At 44.0% G+C, this 18,840-nt stretch overlaps 1 protein-coding gene across 1 annotated transcript in view; it reads left to right on the forward strand.

The window, feature by feature from the left end:
* LOC136864365 (secreted frizzled-related protein 5) overlaps positions 1 to 18,840 on the forward strand; it is a 586,474-nt gene that overhangs the window by 106,126 nt on the left and 461,508 nt on the right. The gene's annotated exons all lie outside the window — the stretch shown is intronic.

An 18,840-nucleotide genomic window follows, 5' to 3' on the forward strand; every position in this document is an offset into this window, starting at 1 on the left:
TTAAAGGTATATAAAACCAATAAAATTACTCTTATATTCACTACAGTTATTTACTGCACACCTCCACTATTTTCCTTTACAGTCAATCTTGTAGCCTACATCGAAATTTGAAATCGTCGCGAACCAATTACCTCTCATGTTTAATATTGAGAACAAGGCGATGCTTATTCGAAGGAATGTCATCTCATAGGTACTACTACTGCTTATCTCCGAGTGCTGCCCGACTGGTACTACGTGTTTCAGACTACTGCTTGTTTACATCCTGTGGTCTGTCATCCAGCTCTGTCACCAGGTACAGCAGCGCGCTGAATATATGGCGGCTCAGCCCTTGGGAGTTAGTGGTTCTTTCGTTGTAACGTTCTGTATATTTAGATTTATTTTATTGTTCGTTTGTTCATTTGCATGTACATTAGTATGTATTGTATTGTTTTTGCCTTTGTTGTACTCACAGATTCATCTTGTCCTGTCAGTAAAGCGAGACTCGTGTGATGGCTGTACTCGGTCCACTGACATGCCCGCTGCTCACTCCGCTGTCCTCTACCCACCGGGATAAACAAACATTAAAGTCCAAGTAAAATCACATTTTGAATAAGTAATGTACTATTTGGTGGCAGTAATAATATTTCGTGTGGCTATTTCTAGCCGAGTGCAGCCCTTGTAAGGCAGACCCTCCGATAAGGGTGGGCGGCATCCGCCATATGTAGGTAACTGCGTGTTATTGTGCTGAAGGATAGTGTTATGTGTGGTGTGTGAGTTGCAGGGATGTTGAGGACAGCACAAACACCCAGCCGCCGGGCCATTGGAATTAACCAATGAAGGTTAAAATCACCTGAGCCGAAGGCCAGTACGCTGACCATTCAGCCAACGAGTCGGACATTTGGTGGCAGTGATACATCATGATTGCACTATGTGACTATGCGACCGCGATGTTTAAAATATCCATGCGGGCTAGGTGACCGTTTGACAGGGTAATGTCTCAAGGGAGGGGAAGCTGGACGTAGAGGAAGCAGCAGTAGACTTGGGAATTAAAGTGCCGGCATATATGTATCAAGAAACAAAAGGTAATGAGTACTGAGTACATGGGTCAACCCGTTTTTGAAATGTTAAGCAAACATTGCACACATTTTACAAAAAAGTGAAATTTTACATTTTGGAAAAGCGATGAATTTAAAATGTAAAACATATAATAGGTCCGCCTCTGTGGTGTAGTGGTTGGTTTGATTAACACCCACCCCTAGAAGGCCGGGTTCGATTCTCGGCTCTGCCACGAAATGTGAAAAGTGGTACGAGGGTTGGAACGGGGTCCACTCAACCTCGGGAGGTCAACTGAGTAGAGGGGGGGGGGTTCGATTTCCACCTCAGCCTTCCTCGATGTTTCCCACTTCCCCTCCATGCAAATGCCGGGACGGTACCTAACTTAAGGCCACGGCTGGTTCCTTCCCTCTTCCTTATCTATCTCTTACAAACTCTCCCCCACCCCCACAGCGCAAGGCTCCTGTTCAGCATAGCATGTGAGGCCACCCGGGCGAGGTACTGGTCCTCCTCCCCAGTTGTATACCTCTACCCAATGTCTCACGCTCCAGGACACTGCCCTCGCTGAGTTCCAGGGAAAACTAACCCTGGACGGTGAACGCTATGAGAAAGAAAGAAAAGGTATATAGTCTAATAGTATTCTGAATTCTTACCTGTGACGAAGATAACAGTTAACTATAACTAGCATTATTTTCAAATTTTATTGAAGGGCAACGAGGCGATTCTCGGCGTCAATGATGTCCTACGTGTCTACCCTCGCCACTCCTATCGCTACGAGGCTGCTCAATCGAGAGCTGGCAGTGGAATTTCGTAAATTAGTTTTAAAATAATGTAGTGCATAATAAATTGGGAGATTTTAAAGACATACATTTTAATTATGTGAATGGAGGAGAAGCTGCATAAGTTTGGGGGAAATTCAAGCCTCCGCCAATTGCCGTTCCTACCTGTGGGACAAAATTCCGATACCCCGGCGTTTTATTGACCGTTTACAGTTAGAAAGGTTCTTTAAAATATGAATTAATACATTTTTACGTCACAGAGTGGTAGTGCGGGGCACTGAGAATTAGCGTTCTGTACGTTGCCTAGGTCACGTACACGGAACTTGGTAGAGAACCTGAGGCTGTATCTCTTGGCCAGTAGGACAGTACACCCCTCCTGCAACTGGTTTTAATATCAGCCAGCCTACGATAGAGAGAATTAACAAGGCACCTGAACAAACTAAATTTCTCATTCCAGTAGAGCACGAACAATTTGAAATTGTTTATTCGCATTGAACAAAAGGAAATCGACAACATTTTCCTTTCCATTTTCTTCGGACTTAGGACTTTCAGCCGTCATTTATCAGCGTGGGGCTGAGTGGCTCAGACGGTTGAGGCGCTGCCCTTCTGACCCCAACTTGGCAGGATCGATCCTGGCTCACTCCGGTGGTATTTGAAGGTGCTCAAATACGTCAGCCTTGTGTCGGTAGATTTACTGGTACGTGAAAGAACTGCTGCGGGACAACATTTTGGCACCTCGGCGTCTCCGAAAACCGAAAAAGTAGTTGGTGGGACGTAAAGCCAATAACTTTATTATTATTATTATTATTATTATAATTATTATTATTATTCATTTATCAGCGCTGGTTTGGTTAAAATTAAAATCATGTAACTGTTTTAATTTAAAAATTGCAGTGACAGACTGCTCGTATTACACATTCTGATCAAGAAATTATTCCTTTCTTGTACTGAATATCTGTCAAAATATCGCATTTTTAATGTTTCATCGAATGGTTGTCCGGCTCCATGGCTAAATGGTTAGCGTGCTGGCCTTTGGTCACAGGGGTCCCGGGTTCGATTCCCAGCAGGGTCGGGAATTTTAACCATCATTGGTTAATTTCCCTGGCACGGGGGGTGGGTGTATGTGTCGTCTTCATCATCATTTCATCCTCATCACGACGCGCAGGTCGCGTACCCGTCCTCGGATCTCCCGGCACTAAAAGCCATACGCCATTTCATTTCATTTTATCGAATGATTTTCTTTTGGTGAGTGCAAGTTATATAAACCTCTGTTTCTATTCTCTTAGAATAACAAAAATTGCATGCATATTTGGATGTGAACCAGTAAAATCCTTACGGAATTTAGAACGAAATCTCCCGCAAGCATTTGTGCCTCTTTGAGTTTCTGTTAACCCACATACCCACATTTGTGGAGGGAATAATGCGGAATCACTTACGTATGTGTCTGCTAAATAATCGTTGAATCCGCTGACTTCGGTAGGATGACAGGACATGAACTCTTCAATAAACGATACGTCGACTTCCGTTGGATCAAGGCAGATAAGCCCGAACACTGAACGCATCCAAATACCACATTCGGATTGTTTTGTTCTTGTAGAATGCCGATGATCATTCGGTCAAGGAGCCCGACAGCGTTTTCTAAATTTCGTATTATTAAAAAAAATATTTTAAATATTTTGGGGAATATGAATGTGTTCCATCCATCAAGAAAACGTAAGTTTGTTTATGCAGAAAATATTACTTTTACAATTGGCTTTACGTCGCACCGACACAGACATGACTTATGGTGACGAAGGGATAGGAAAGGTTGAGGAGAGGGAAGGAAGCGGCCGTACCCTTAAATTAAGGGTACAGACCGAGCGAGTTGGCCATGCGTTCAGGGCGCCCTGCTGTGAGCTTGCATTCGGGAGATAGTGGTTTCGAAACCCACTGTTGGCAGTCCTGAAGAAGATGGCTTTCCGTGGTTTCCTATTTTCACATCAGGCATTTTCTAGGGCTTACATTTATTAAGGCTACGGCTGTTTCCGTTCAACTTCTAGCCCTTTCCTACCCCATCGTCGCCATAAGATCTATCTGTGCCGGTGTGACGTAAAGCCAATTGTAAAAAAAATAAGGTACAGACCCAGCATTTGTCTGGTGTGAAAATGGGAAATCACGGAAAACATATTCAGGGCTACCAACCGAGGGGTTCGAAGAACCCACTATCTCCCGAATGCAAGCTCACTGCTACGCGACCCTAACCACACGGCCAACTCGCTCAGTAAAAATATTAATAGAGGCCTAAAATTAACAGGAAGAGAATGTTTACCTGAAGTGCTGTCAGTTGTCGTACTATGTAAAGCTTCGTGGTTATCGTCCATATTTTTAGATAGCTTTGGATACGTAGCGCATATAGCTGTGTAAGCATTTTGTTCAAACCGGAACAAATCTTTCTTTGTCAGATGGTCAGTGGGACTGGAACGAGTCAACGCTTTTCGAATCACTTTTCTAACCACTTCGGTTAAATCTTCACTGCCGAACGAGTTGGCCGTGCGGGTATGGGTGCATAGCTGTAAGCTTGTATTCGGGAGATAGTGGGTTCGAACCCCATTCTCAGCAGCCCTGAATATATGTTTCCCTGATTTCCTATTTTCACACCAAGCGAATGCTGGGGTCGTACCTTAAGAAAAGCCACGGCCGCTTCCTTCCCACTCCTAGCCCTTTCCTATCCCATCGTTGCCGTAAGACTTATCTGTGTCGGTGCGACGCAAAGCAAATTGTGAGGAAATATTCACTTGCCTTTCTTTTCTGCACTGTTTGAAACGTTTCTTTTTTGGTGGTGGTTTAACGTCGCACTGACACATCGAAGGTTTTCGACGACGCAAGGATAGGAAAGGATTAGGTTTGGGAGGGTAGCAGCCCTGGCGTGAAAATGGGCAACCACAGAAAACACCTGAAGTGGTGCCGGCAGTGGATATTCATTCAGCCGTAAAATAATAGTCACATACTTAAAAGTGTTGCTGCGGTTTTAGGGCGTTCGTAAACAACGTGAAGTTGGGTATGTGAGCGTAAGAGAGGTGGTCATGAAAATCCACAGCCTGTTTCCAGTCATTCGACCGGGTCAGGCACGGAATGAATGAAGCTCCCATCTAGCGTCGAGGATAGGATCTGTGCCCGCTGCCGAAGCCTGTCGCATGGAGGGTTGCTCACGCCTATAAATAATTTAAAAAAAATCAGTATCTCTCACCGTTGCGATTATATCAGCTGCTGAATTTAGTCAGTCAGACCGCTTCGTGGGCGAATTCAAATGGGCTTTACGAGCCGGTGTTTCTAAACTTGCACGTGGCTTAGGACAGGCCTCAGAGCCATGCCGAGGAATCAGAATCAAGCACAAACACACCGTGGGTTTCAGCTGGCTTAAGACAGGCTTCAGAGCCATACCGAGGAATCAGAATCAAGTACAATCACACCGTGGGTTTCAGCCGGCTTAAGACAGGCTTCAGAGCCATGCCGAGGAATCAGTATCAAGCACAAACACACCGTGGGTTTAAGCTGGCTTAGGACAAGCTTCACAGTCATGCCGAGGAATCAGGATCAAGCACAAACACACCGTAGGTTTCAGCTGGCTTAGGACAGGCTTGAGAGCCATAAGGAGGAATCGGGATCAAGCAAGAACACACCGTGGATTTCAGCTGGCTTAGGACAGACTTGAGAGCCATGCCGAGGAATCAGGATCAAGCAAGAACACACCGTGGGTTTCAGCTGGCTTAGGACAGACTTGACAGCCATGCCGAGGAATCAGTATCAAGCACAAACACACCGTGGGTTTAAGCTGGCTTAGGACAGGCTTCAGAGCCATGCCGAGGAATCAGTATCAAGCACAAACACACCGTAGGTTTCATCTGGCTTAGGACAGGCTTCAGAGCCATGCCGAGGAATCAGAATCAAGTACAATCACACCGTGGGTTTCAGCTGGCTTAAGACAGGCTTCAGAGCCATGCCGAGGAATCAGAATCAAGCACAAACACACCGTGGGTTTCAGCTGGCTTAGGACAGGCTTCAGAGCCATGCCGAGGAATCAGAATCAAGTACAAACACACCGTGGGTTTCAGCTGGCTTAGGGCAGACTTGACAGCCATGCCGAGGAATCAGTATCAAGCACAAACACACCGTGAGTTTCAGCTGGCTTAGGACAGGCTTCAGAGCCATGCCGAGGAATCAGAATCAAGTACAATCACACCGTGGTTTTCAGCTGGCTTAGGACAGGCTTGAGAGCCATAACGAGGAATCAGGATCAAGCACACCGTGGGTTTCAGCAGGCTTAGGACAGGCTTGAGAGCCATAACGAGGAATCCGGATCAAACACACCGTGGGTTTCAGCAGGCTTAGGACAGGCTTGAGAGCCATAAGGAGGAATCGGGATCAAGCAAGAACACACCGTGGATTTCAGCTGGCTTAGGACAGACTTGAGAGCCATAACGAGGAATCAGGATCAAGCACATCGTGAGTTTCACCTGGCTTAGGACAGGCTTGAGAGCCATAACGAGGAATCCGGATCAAACACACCGTGGGTTTCAGCAGGCTTAGGACAGGCTTGAGAGCCATAACGAGGAATCACGATCAAACACACCGTAGGTTTCAGCTGGTTTAGGACATGCTTGAGAGCCATGCCGAGGAATCAGGATCAAGCACAAACACACCGTCGGTTTCAGCTGGCTTAGGACAGGCTTGACAGCCATGCCGAGGAATCAGGATCAAGCAAGAACACACCGTGGGTTTCAGCTGGCTTAGGACAGGCTTGAGAGCCATAAGGAGGAATCGGGATCAAGCAAGAACACACCGTGGATTTCAGCTGGCTTAGGACAGACTTGAGAGCCATGCCGAGGAATCAGCATCAAGCAAGAACACACCGTGGGTTTCAGCTGGCTTAGGACAGGCTTGACAGCCATGCCGAGGAATCAGGATCAAGCACAAACACACCGTGGGTTTCAGCAGGCTTAGGACAGACTTGAGAGCCATGCCGAGGAATCAGGATCAAGCACAAACATACCGTGGGTTTCAGCTGGCTTAGGACAGGCTTGAGATCCATGCAGAGGAATCAGGATCAAGCAAGAACACACCGTGGGTTTCAGCCAGTGTCACCATAGCGTTTTTGCTGTGGCGCGATCTTGTCAGTTGGAAGTTCCATATTCAAATCCCTGCCTTGGTAAAGTTGTTTCTTCGTATGGTGCTTTCAAGTCGGACGTGAATCACATACAGAATTAGCAACTCAGCCCCGCAAAGCCCATTTGAACCATTTACTGTCGCTCGCGAAGCCATCTGATTTAACTTCAGTAGCTGATAAAATAACAACGGCGCGAGATGTCGAATTACATTTTTCAATTCTGAGATGAGTGGCTCGGACGGTTGAGGTGCTGACCTTCTGGCTGCAACTTGTCAGGTTCGATCCTGGCCCAGTCCGGTGGTATTTGAAGGTACATCAGACTCGTGTCCGTAGATTTACTGGCTCCTAGAAGAACTCCTGCGGGACTAAATTCCGTCATCTTTGCGACTCCGAAAACCGTAAAAGCAGTTAGTGGGCGATAAAGCTATTATTATTATTATTATTATTATTATTATTATTATTATTATTATTATTATTATTATTTCTTTCTTTCTTTCTTTCTTTCTTTCTAATCTATTTACCCTCCAGGGTCGGCTTTCCCTCGGACTCAGCGAGGGATCCCACCTCTACTGCCTCAATGGCAGTTTCCTGGAACGTGAGACTCTGGGTCGGGGGATACAACCGGGAAGGAGTACCAGTACTTCACCCAGGCGGCCTCATCTGCTATGCTGATCGGGGACCTTGTGGAGAGATGGGATGATTGAAAGGAACAGGCAAGGGAGGGGGAAGGAAGCGGCCGTGGCCTTAAGTTAGGTACCAACCTGGCATTTGCCTGGAGGAGAATTGGGAAACCACGGAAAACCACTTCGAGGATAGCTGAGGTGGGAATCGAACCCATCTCTACTCAGCTGACCTCCCGAGGCTGAGTGGACCCCGTTCTAGCCCACGTACCACTTTTCAAATTTGGTGGCAGAGCCGGGAATTGAACCCTTTCCTCCGAATGTGGCAGCTAATCACGCTAACCACTACACCACAGAAGCGGACATTATTATTATAATTTTCCAAATAATTTATCAGTATGGCCAACCCTCTGATACTCATATACCCGGTTCACGTTGTTTCCGACAATCCTGTATACGAGGGCGAATCAAAAAGTAAGTTACACTAGCTCGCCGCGAGGGCACGCTGTGTGTCGTAACCGTGGCCAATGCGGAGCAAGCTACAGTAACTGCTGACACGTCCGGTAGGAAGGTTGGTGTGGTATCCCGTCGTGTTGTGTGTGCAGAGCGGGCTAGGCTCAATGGCACGAAACTGGATGTTCACTCCAAATTGGAGGTGCGTGCAACGATCAGATTTCTGTGGGCCAAACGGCTCAATTGCACGGACATTCATCGTGAAGTCACTGTTGCATATGGTGAGCGTGCAATTTCTCGCCCATGTATTATAAAGTGATGTAAGCAGTTTGACGCCGGAGGCACGGATATCACCGAAGAATATCGCGAAGGCAGGCCCGCAACGTTCAGTACCGTTGCAAATGTTGACCGTGGGGTGGGATCATTAGAGAGAATCGGCGCATTACACTGCAGGGAATTGCCAGCATGCTGAATAAAATTTCTTATGGCGGTGTGTTCTCCATTGTTCACCAGCACCTTGGATTTCTTAAACTGTGTCAAAGATGGGTCCCACTTCTCCTCACCGATGTTGACAAGGGACAACGTTTCCAATCGTGAATGGTATTTTTGAAACGACACTCTGTGGAAGGCAACGAGTTTCTGCGGCAAATCATCACGGGGGATGAAACGTGGGTCCACCACTTCACCTCCGAAGCAAAGAGAACATCGATGAAATGGGTGCACACCACATCACCACCACGAATGAAGGCCACGATCCAACCTTCAGCAGGAAAGGTTATGGCGACAGTGTTCTTTGACATGGATGGTGTGATGCACGTGCAATGTATGCCGAAAAGCACGACAATCAAGTCGGCTTCGTATTGTCAAACGTTGAACCGATTGCGTAAGGCAGTTGAAGAAAAGCGGTGGGAAAAATTGAGCGCCCGTGTGGATTTTATTGCACGATAACGCAACACCTTACACGGCCTGCCAAACATCTGAACTGCTGCAGCGATTCAAGTGGGAGGTATTGCAACATCCAGTCCAGACTTAGCGCCATGCGATTATCATGTGTTCGGCAAGCTGAAAAAGGATCTCGGTGGACGACGATTCGGAAACGATGAGGAGGTGAAAGGCGCTGTCTCCAAGTGGTCACATAGCGCTGGAGGCGATTTCTACGAATCCGGAATCGGAAAGTTGGTTAACAGTTTCGAGAAATGTTTACAGCCTATTGGGAACTGTGTGGAAACGCGAACTTATATTGCATGTTGTCATAGCCATGGTGCCTATGTTTAGGTGGTTTCGTAAATGACCAGAACTTGGAATTGTAACTTACTTTTTGATTCGCTCTCGTAGATCACGTCTTATTCGTTCTGGAGTTAGAGTTCTAGGTTCTCTCCTACACTTAAGAACTTAATTTATGATACACAACTGCTCTAGAAAGGAGTGCATGGTATTGTACGAGTTCTGCGTGGGTACACTTTTCACAGAAACAATTGAACCTACAATAATTGGCTTTTACGTCGCACCAACACAGATAGGCCTTATGGGGGACGATGAAATAGGAAATTCTAGGAGTGGGAACGAAGCGGCTGTGGCTTTAAATAAGGTACCTCCCCATCATTTGTCTGTTGTGAAAATGGGAAACCGCGGAAAACCACCTTCGGAGCTGCCGACACTGGGGTTCGAACCCACTATCTCCCGAATTCAAGCTCACAGCTGCACGCCCCTAACCACACAGCCAACTACAGATATAATGTTTGTTGAGGGTATCGACAGGGTTTTTTGTATCTGCATGGGAGGTGAGTTATATATTGATAACAATCTAAACGAAGTCTGATGAAATTAGAAATACGAGGAACATACGCTCATTCTTATTTTTGAGCGACTGTACAACATTATACAATTTAAACGGACGTGGTGTATTGAAGGGTAGAATTATCAATTAAGACGTCAGAACATCGCTACTCGCCTGCCGTTGCTACACAGGCTGTCCACAGATTGACAAAATGCATGATTCTGAACAGGAATCGGGCAGTTTCCTCGTTTGTGCTAATAATTTATTATATTTAGAGGTCGTAAGTTCAGGCATTTATTTTGGCTAAAATAGGCATATAAAATGACGAAAATAGGCAGTATTTTTTTTTTAGAGTTTTACTGCTACTTAATATTTTACTGCTACTTAATACATTTTTGCATCGTATTTTAGCACTTCAGGATCTTGTACGGGACCCGGCAACCCAATCGACCAGTTGCTTGCGTAATGAGATCCTCAGTGCAGATTTGTGTAATACCAAAATATCGTTCACGCTTATGTTATTTATATATTAAATTAAAATGAAATTGATATCTTTATTATCAATACAGTACATTGGTTCTCTTTATTAATAATACAGTGCATTGTCCGACTCCTCGGCTAAATGGTCAGCGTTGAGGTCTCGGTTCAGAAGGTCCCGGATTCGATGCACGGCCGAGTCGGTGATTTTAATCGTGTCTAATTCTCATTGCTCGTGCACTGGGTGTTTTTTGTTGTCCCAGCACTTTCCTCTTCATATTCAGACAACACACCACACTACCAACCACCACAGAAACAGGCAACAGTGACTACATTCCTCCTCATACGGCAGGGTTGGCGTCAGGAAGGGCATCCACTCTTAAAACCGTGCCAGATAGACATGTGCGACCTGCGACCTCACAGGTGTGGGAAAAGCTGTAGAAGAAGATTATTAATGGAGTGCATTCTAATTATATTTTATTTCCACTGATTTTAGTATTTTTACAATAGCAGAAAACGCCTATAACAACTCAGAAAAGGCAAAAAAGGCATTAAACTTTCAAATAGGCAACGGAATCTAAAATAGGAAAAAAATGGCAAAATAATTACTGGCTCTCGTTTTCCCAAGTGTACGAGTAAGGTGAGGGTGTATTTTTCCCGAACGCAGGTCCGAACCTCCGCAGAGGTGTGCCTGAACCGGAGTTTACGTGCGGTAGGGTGGCCATTTCCTTTCCGATCCTCCATTCCCTTACCCCCACCAACAGCACGTGACAACCCATCCAAATATTGACCACGCCCAATGTTGCTTAACTTCGGAGATCTAATGGCGGTGTTTAACACGGCTACGACCGTTGAAACATGTTTATTTCTAACTGACACCTCGATATATCCATCCACCTGAAAAAGGCATATTGGATAACTTCCGGGCTCTAATTGTATTAATAACATGCACGTTTTTAAACAGATCAGCAAGATCTCAAACTACATAGTATTTTAGGTTTCATTATAAACAATTCAGAAGTATTAAAACCCTAATATTTTGATGTATTCGAATACTGTACATATCAATAAAATAGATTCGTAGAACGCACAATTCTGTTCTTGTCAAAATATTAGTTTCGGTGTATAATTGTAAAGTAGAACTATTGGTGTATTTCTACAGTGCATAGTCTAGCTCCATGGCTAAATGGTTAGCGTGCTGGCCTTTGATCACAGGGGTCCCGGGTTCGATTCCCAGCAGTGTCGGGAATTTTAACCATCATTTCGCTGGCACGGGGGCTGGGTGTATGTGTTGTCTTCATCACCATTTCACCTTCATCGTGACGTGCAGGTCGCCTACGGGTGTCAAATTGAAAGACCTGCAACTGGGCGAACCGAACATGTCTTCGGACATTCCCGGCACTAAAAGCCATGCGCCATTTCATTTCATTTATAGTGCATACGTCATCACCAACTAAATACTCTGAGCCGCTCAGCTAGTTTTTCAGCTATAAATTATAATGCTACGGTTGATTTTACAGATAAAGGATTACTACCATTAAATTTAGAATATGTTTGTCTATCATTCACCGAAGTTTCATTGAAATCTCTGAGCTCCTACCAAACAGTTCACTTGTAAGTGGGATAGAGTGATTAGCTCTAGGCTCTACGGCCTGCTCATGATATTCATTGTCTGTGTAAGCTGAGTGAACCTCCGGGAGATGTGCCTCTCCGGAGTGCAGATCTCGTTTCTAAATCTTTGACTTCCTGACGGGGAATCGAATCTGCGTCCTTCCAGGTAAACTTAGACAGCCCCTATCGTGATCATAACCTCTATTAGTATTTACGCACTGATCGTGAAGTATGAAAATGAACGTTAGGACGAGTCAGTATAATGATTCATAAACCGAGGTGACCGGAATGGTATTGGTTCGACCAGGTGGAGGACGATGTTCGTCTGAGGAGATAGGGTTCGAGTTAGGAGTCAACATACTGGATGAGGCAAATGTACTCTTTCATGCTCCACGCTAATTTAGGTCCCCGAAGATGCGCTATTATAGAAGGTGGTCACTGAGGTTCTGGACCTTTCAGAAATCACGTCTCGGTAAGTTATCTTTGTACAAGACGAAGTATGGCGTAATCTTGTGTGTCCTCGTTTTGCTTATCCTGGAGGTCAATCTGTGGACTTGACTTGGATGGATCACAAGTTGTTGCGTCACAGTCTCCATCGGTACTGTATAACGTTTATTAATAATACCCAAATTAAGTGAAGTACCTTGTATTTTATTCACTTGAACACTAGCCAGGGAAACAATCACTCTAACTGGGTAGAATAAAGAAACTGCAGATTTCCTTTCTTGGTACCGAGCAAGTTGGCTGCAGCAAATCCATCCACCTCCTCGTGACATGCACTTGCATACAGCACTACGCTCCCACGTAACGCAGTTGGTCAGCTCTAGGCTAAAATATTCGTGCCTACCATAATAGCATCTAAGATTCGAATCCCGACGAGAACGATTTTCTTTGTCCCCGTATAAATACAACGTGATGTCGTCAGGCAACGAACACAGCAAGTTTGGCCGAGCTAACTTCGATGATAAATGCTTCACTCCATTCTCACGTAGTATGCTATTCACACACGTCAAGAGAGCAAATGCTGGTTCTCGTCGAATACGGCAATTTTTGCACTCATGAGGCAGCGATTCGGTGTCGCGTTTCACCTAGGACTGCTCAGAGAAGGATACAGTAGTGGGCATCTACCGGGCAGCGTTTAAAGCGAGTTTCTACTAAGGAAAATGACACAGTTTAGTTGAAACTTCACAGGAGAACCCATTTTTAAATTCGGTGGTCCTCATGCAGGCGACCAACTTTCTTGAATGCCCATACATGATCCGAAAAGCAATTACGAGAAGGCGGGTTCCAAGGAATCTCTTTCCGATGAACATAGGGTCATTCGGTGCGCCTTTGCCGGGATGGAGTTTAATCGTAATTGGATCATGTAATCTTCCCTGATGAAACTTCTTTCATTTCGATGGAGATCGGACCGTTTGATGTTTATAGGGCACGGGGAGTCCGATACGACAAATGACATGCTTTTTAGTCGAGTTTTCACGCAGCAGCCGCACATCTGTGCTTCAACCGACAGGCGACCGTCTCACATCCGATTAATATTTGGACATTTTGCAGAATACTATGGTTCCGAATGTAAGAGAGCGATATTCAGAGATGATGTAACACAATTCGTGCAAGACAACACCCCAGTTCACACAAGCGGTCGTGTTCAGGGCTGGTTTCCTGAGCAGGAGTCCACTGAACTGCTCCAGACTTGAGCTCCATTGAACATGTGTGGGCAACATGGAAATGTTATATAAAGAAACACTAACCCCACTCTTCCCCGCGTTCGCATGATTTTTTTTTTTTTTTTTGCAATTTGTTTTACGTTGTTCCAACACAGATAGGTCTTATGGCGACGATGGGATAGAAATAGCCTAGGGGTGGAAAGGAAGCGGTCGTGGATTTAATCAAAGTATAGCCCCAGCATTTGCCTGGTGTGAAAATGGTAAACCACGGTAAACAACCTTCAGGGGTGCCGACAGTGGGGCTTGAACCCACTACCTCCCAGATACAAGCTCACAGCTACGCGCCCCTAACCGCACAGCCAACTCGCCCGGTCATGATGTTTCGTCGGACGTTACATTGGATGCATGGGAGGAGATTGCCCTCGACGAGGAATGCTTTAAGAAGCTTGAGTCAATACCACGGCGACTCAGATAAGTTGTTCAAACCGATGAATACTGGAAGAAGTATTCACGGCCTGTACTACGACTGCCAGATAAACATCCAGCCGCGTAGACTACAGTTTTGCAATTCTGGAAGATAAATATTTACTTGCATACTACCAATCTTTTTAGCTATGGAATTTATGCGGAATATGTAATAACATTTTTGTTGCATTGGCAGGAAGGTTACTGAAAATGTAGTAAATTTAGCGCGGTGGTATACCCGTTCCCGGATGTTTCATTTGTTTAGCGCCATTTCTTTTGAAATTGTCCAATATTAGACTATTGTTAAGCTGTAATGCGGACGTCCCAGCCGAGAAAAGAATTAGAACTGAAATCTACACAAAGGAAGAAACTTTAAAATTATTTTAGTATGTAAAGAAATTGTCCGCCTCTGTGGTGTAGTGGTTAGTGTGATTATCTGCCACCCCCGGAGGCCCGGGTTCTATTGCCGGCTCTGCTACAAAATTTGAAAAGTCGTACGAGGGCTGGAACGGGATCCACTCAGCCTCGGGAGGTCAATTGATTAGTAAACGGGGGGCTCGATTCACACCTCAGCCATCCTCGAAGTGGATTTCCTTGGTTTCCCACTTCTCCTCCAGGCAAATGCAGGGATGATACCTTATTTAAGGCCTCGGCCGCTTCCTTCTCTCTTCCTTGTCTATCCCTTCCGATCTCCCCATCTCCCCACAAGACCCCAGTTCAGCACAGCAGGTGAGGCTGCCTGGGTGAGGTACTAGTTCTCCTCCCCAGTTGTATCCCCGACCCAATGTCTCACGCTCCAGGACATTGCCCTCGAGGCGGGAGAGGTGGGATCCCTCGCTGAAGCCGAGGAAAAACCAACCCTCGATGGAAATCGGATTAACAAAGAAAGATGCATAACCCGAATCTTACGTTTTGCATCCAACTATTTCAGTCTTTTTATTTTCTACAACAATTTCTGAGTTTCGTTTCAATGCTTAATTCATTTTAAAATGATTTCTTCGAATGTGTATATTTCAATCCTAATTCTTTTCTTGACCTAAACTTCCACACATAGCGTAATAACATTCTAATATAGGACTCTAGTAATACAATTTCAAAAAAAAAAAAAAAAAAAGGCACTAAACAAAGGAAAACACCCGGGAAAAGGTAAACCATCGCGCGAAATTTCACTATATTTTCAGTAACCTTGTTGCCAACGCAATAAAATGTTACTACATATTCCGCGCAACAATCCCGTAGTTGAAATCCGTTGGTAGTACGCAAGAAAATATTCAACTTCTAGTTTGCAAAACTACGCATCTGACTGTTTATCTGACAGACGTAGTACAGGCCCTGAATATTGTAAGGCACGCAGCATATTTACACTTCTATGACAGTCCTTCGAGGAGTCTGTGATAATGAACTACGCGCTCATTGCTAGCATTCGAAGTTGAAATACAAAGAAGTTACACAATAGAGAGAGTAACGGGTTCCAGTAAAAAAGAGAAAATGCCGTTATTAGTAGTCGAACCCCGGATCACGTGATTGATAACCATCAACCTTTCCCCTTCATTAACACTTATATGCTGTGAAGTGCTTCCCATCGAGCCTCAGTTGCCAGGCGTGTCTCTCACCTCATATATTCTTTAACCATTATGGCAGTTTATCGTCCATTTCATTGTATTTATGTCATTCTGATACGCGGATAGTTGCATTGTGTACTAGAGCAATTCGTCAGGACATGGTTAACGATAAGTGAGTTGCATATCTTTTCTTTTGGTAGCTGTACCGCCTCACCCGGGAACGATGATACCCGATACAGAATTTCAACATCTGTCATGCTTCAGTTTTTGATTGTTCATCTGCACATTAAATGTCCGGCTCCATGGCTAAATGGTTAGCGTGCTGGCCTTTGGTCACAGGGGTCCCGGGTTCGATTCCCGGCAAGATCGGGAATTTTAACCATCATTGGTTAATTTCGCTGGCACAGGGGCTGGGTGTATGCGTCGTCTTCATCATCATTTCATCCTCATCACGACGCGCAGGTCGTCTACGGGTGTCAACTCAAAAGACCTGCATCTGGCAAGCCGAACTTGTCCTCGGACACTCCCGGCACTAAAAGCCATACGACATTTCATTTTTTGTACATTAAATGAAATATTGTTGTTGCTATTTTGCTTTACGTCGCACCGACACAGATATGTCTTACGGCGACGATGGGAGAGGAAAGGCCTAGGAATTGGAAGGAAGCAGTCGTGGCCTTAATTAAGATATAGCCCCGGCATTTGCCTGGTGTGAAAATGGGAAACCAAGGAAAACCATCTTCAGGGCCGCCAACAGTGGGGCTCGAACCCACTATCTCCCGATTATTGGATACTGGCCGCACTTAAGCGACTGCAGCTATCGAGCTCGGTGAATGAAATATTAATACAGTACTATTAATAATGTTGTTGCTGTTGTGATAAACATCTCGTGGTGGTTTTTGCTTTCGATACATATTGTAAGTAAAAACTGAAATAATATCACGTTTGTGTTGTTTCACATAATGGGGAACTGTGATAATAAATAAATTATTTCCTGCTCAAAATAATTAGGAATGCGTATAAATAATACATCAATTTCATGTAACCTACTTGTGGAAAGAGAGATGGGGATATAGGTGTTCAATAACTGAAATTGTACAGATCATAAGTGAAACATGTACAAAAACTATCTCAGAACATGGAAGGTCAGTTTGGAGCCTCACACTCGAGTTGTGCCGTGAATATCGTGATGGTGGTGATTATTGTGTTCAGTGATGTTACGTAATATTAAAGGAGAGTTAAGTTTATTTTTATTTACCGGACTTCACTGCAGGTGTTGAGATTGTATTGAGGAACAGATTTAAACTATTTGGACATGTTGTTTAATTTCGATTTTACGCTTTATTGTAGGAAATAGACACAGTAATATTTCCAGGTTCGAATTCATTTTTGTAGTGAATTTCACTTCATTGTGTTAGAGTTTCAACGAGGATCAGATTTAAATATCCGGACATTATATTAAATTTTCGATTTCGCCTGGCAGTATGAGTGATGTGTAGATACCATAACGTTGGCTCAACGATAGATCTAGGATGCCGCGTGCATTATATAACTTTAGGATGAGTTGACACAATAACGTAGGCTCAACGACAGGATTAGGGCGTCGTCTGTACATAGCCAAGTCATAGGTTAGGCATTTTTGCGAATCGACTTGAACGATGTTAGTGTTTGCAGTAGTGGATACGAATGTGAAAGATATTAGCAGGTACTATTTAGTCAATGTTTCGGCATAATTCTTACTAGCCAGAAGGTGCTCTCATAATAGAGATGCCTCAATAATGGCATGAATGTAAGGGTTGTCCCATGTGGAAACCTAGCTAATGGAGACTGATCCTTACTGCTTAGCCGCGCGTGTTCAAGTTCGATCAACTTTTGTTCGTATTTAATTACTTTTCTTCACTTTAATATTTATTTGTTCGGATGTCCGGTATATTATGATAGTGCCGTGTGTTGACACTTACTTGGTTTATATAGGATTTACATTACGAATGCGGTTTCGATTCGTCAGCTGCTAATATATTTTATTTTCATCTTTCGTTATTCACATTATTCAGGTGAGACGTTGATCTACCGACCACTTGTAGTTTAGTGTAATGGGACAAGTTTAGGTAGACCGATTTGTAATTGTAGTCGTAGTTATAGAAAATTGGAAAGATTTCCTTTAGCTTGTTTTATATTGTGGAATTGTAATTTAACAAATTTAAGGACGTAACTGTTTCATAACCTGGAAGTTGGTTTAGTAAGACAATTTTCAAGGGATGTATCAAACTTCAGTGTTTGGCATTTCTTCTAAATGCAAAATGAATTAATGTTAATATTATGTTAATAATAATAGTAATGATGAAAATATAATAATAATAATAATAATAATAATAATAATAATAATAATAATAATAATAATAATAATAATAATAATAATAATAATAATAAACTTCTGCATTCCATACACACGTGTTTTTGAGTGCTGAAAATATAAACACGAATACTCGTAAATGTTCAATGAACAAGTGCTTGGTGTAGATATATTCAACAATAAACATGCAGTTCTTACTAGGGAGGGTGGTTACCTAGTTGTACTTCTCATAAAACAAAAATTACCAACACCTCTTGCTTTGACTAAGATCACTATATTAACAGTCGGGTCAAACTTCAAGTTTAACTGTACCAATTGTCCGCGTTTAGTTCAACTCTTCTTGTTGTTGAAGACTCATCGTTGGTGTACGCAAGAGGGGGAGGGGGATGATTTTATCGGACTTAACCCACCATTAGAATTTATCTTTTCTTAATTGAAACGTAAGCCAGCCCGCGGTGAAGGAGTAGCGTGCCTGCCTCTTACCCGGAAGCCCCGAGTTCGATTCACGGCCAGATTAGAAACTTTTACCTGTATCTGAGGGCTGGTTAGAGGTTCACTCAACCTACGTGATTACAATTGAGGAGCTATCTGACGGTGAGATGGCGGCCCCAGTCTAGAAAACCAAGAATAACGGCCGAGAGGATTCGTCGTTCTGACCACACGACGCCTCGTAATCTGCAGGCCTTCCGGCTGAGCAGCGGTCACTTCGTAGGCCATGGCCCTTCAGAGCTGTTGCGACATGGGATTTTGGGTTTTAATTAAAACATAAAACAATATGATTATAATAGGTACAGTAATTGCATTTCATTGCAAGTTTCTCACATTCAGAGTAATACCTAAAATTATAGCATATAATAATAATAATAATAATAATAATAATAATAATAATAATAATAATAAT

The sequence above is a fragment of the Anabrus simplex genome, chromosome 2, assembly GCF_040414725.1.
Source record: "Anabrus simplex isolate iqAnaSimp1 chromosome 2, ASM4041472v1, whole genome shotgun sequence".
Classification (NCBI taxonomy): Eukaryota; Metazoa; Arthropoda; class Insecta; order Orthoptera; family Tettigoniidae; genus Anabrus; species Anabrus simplex.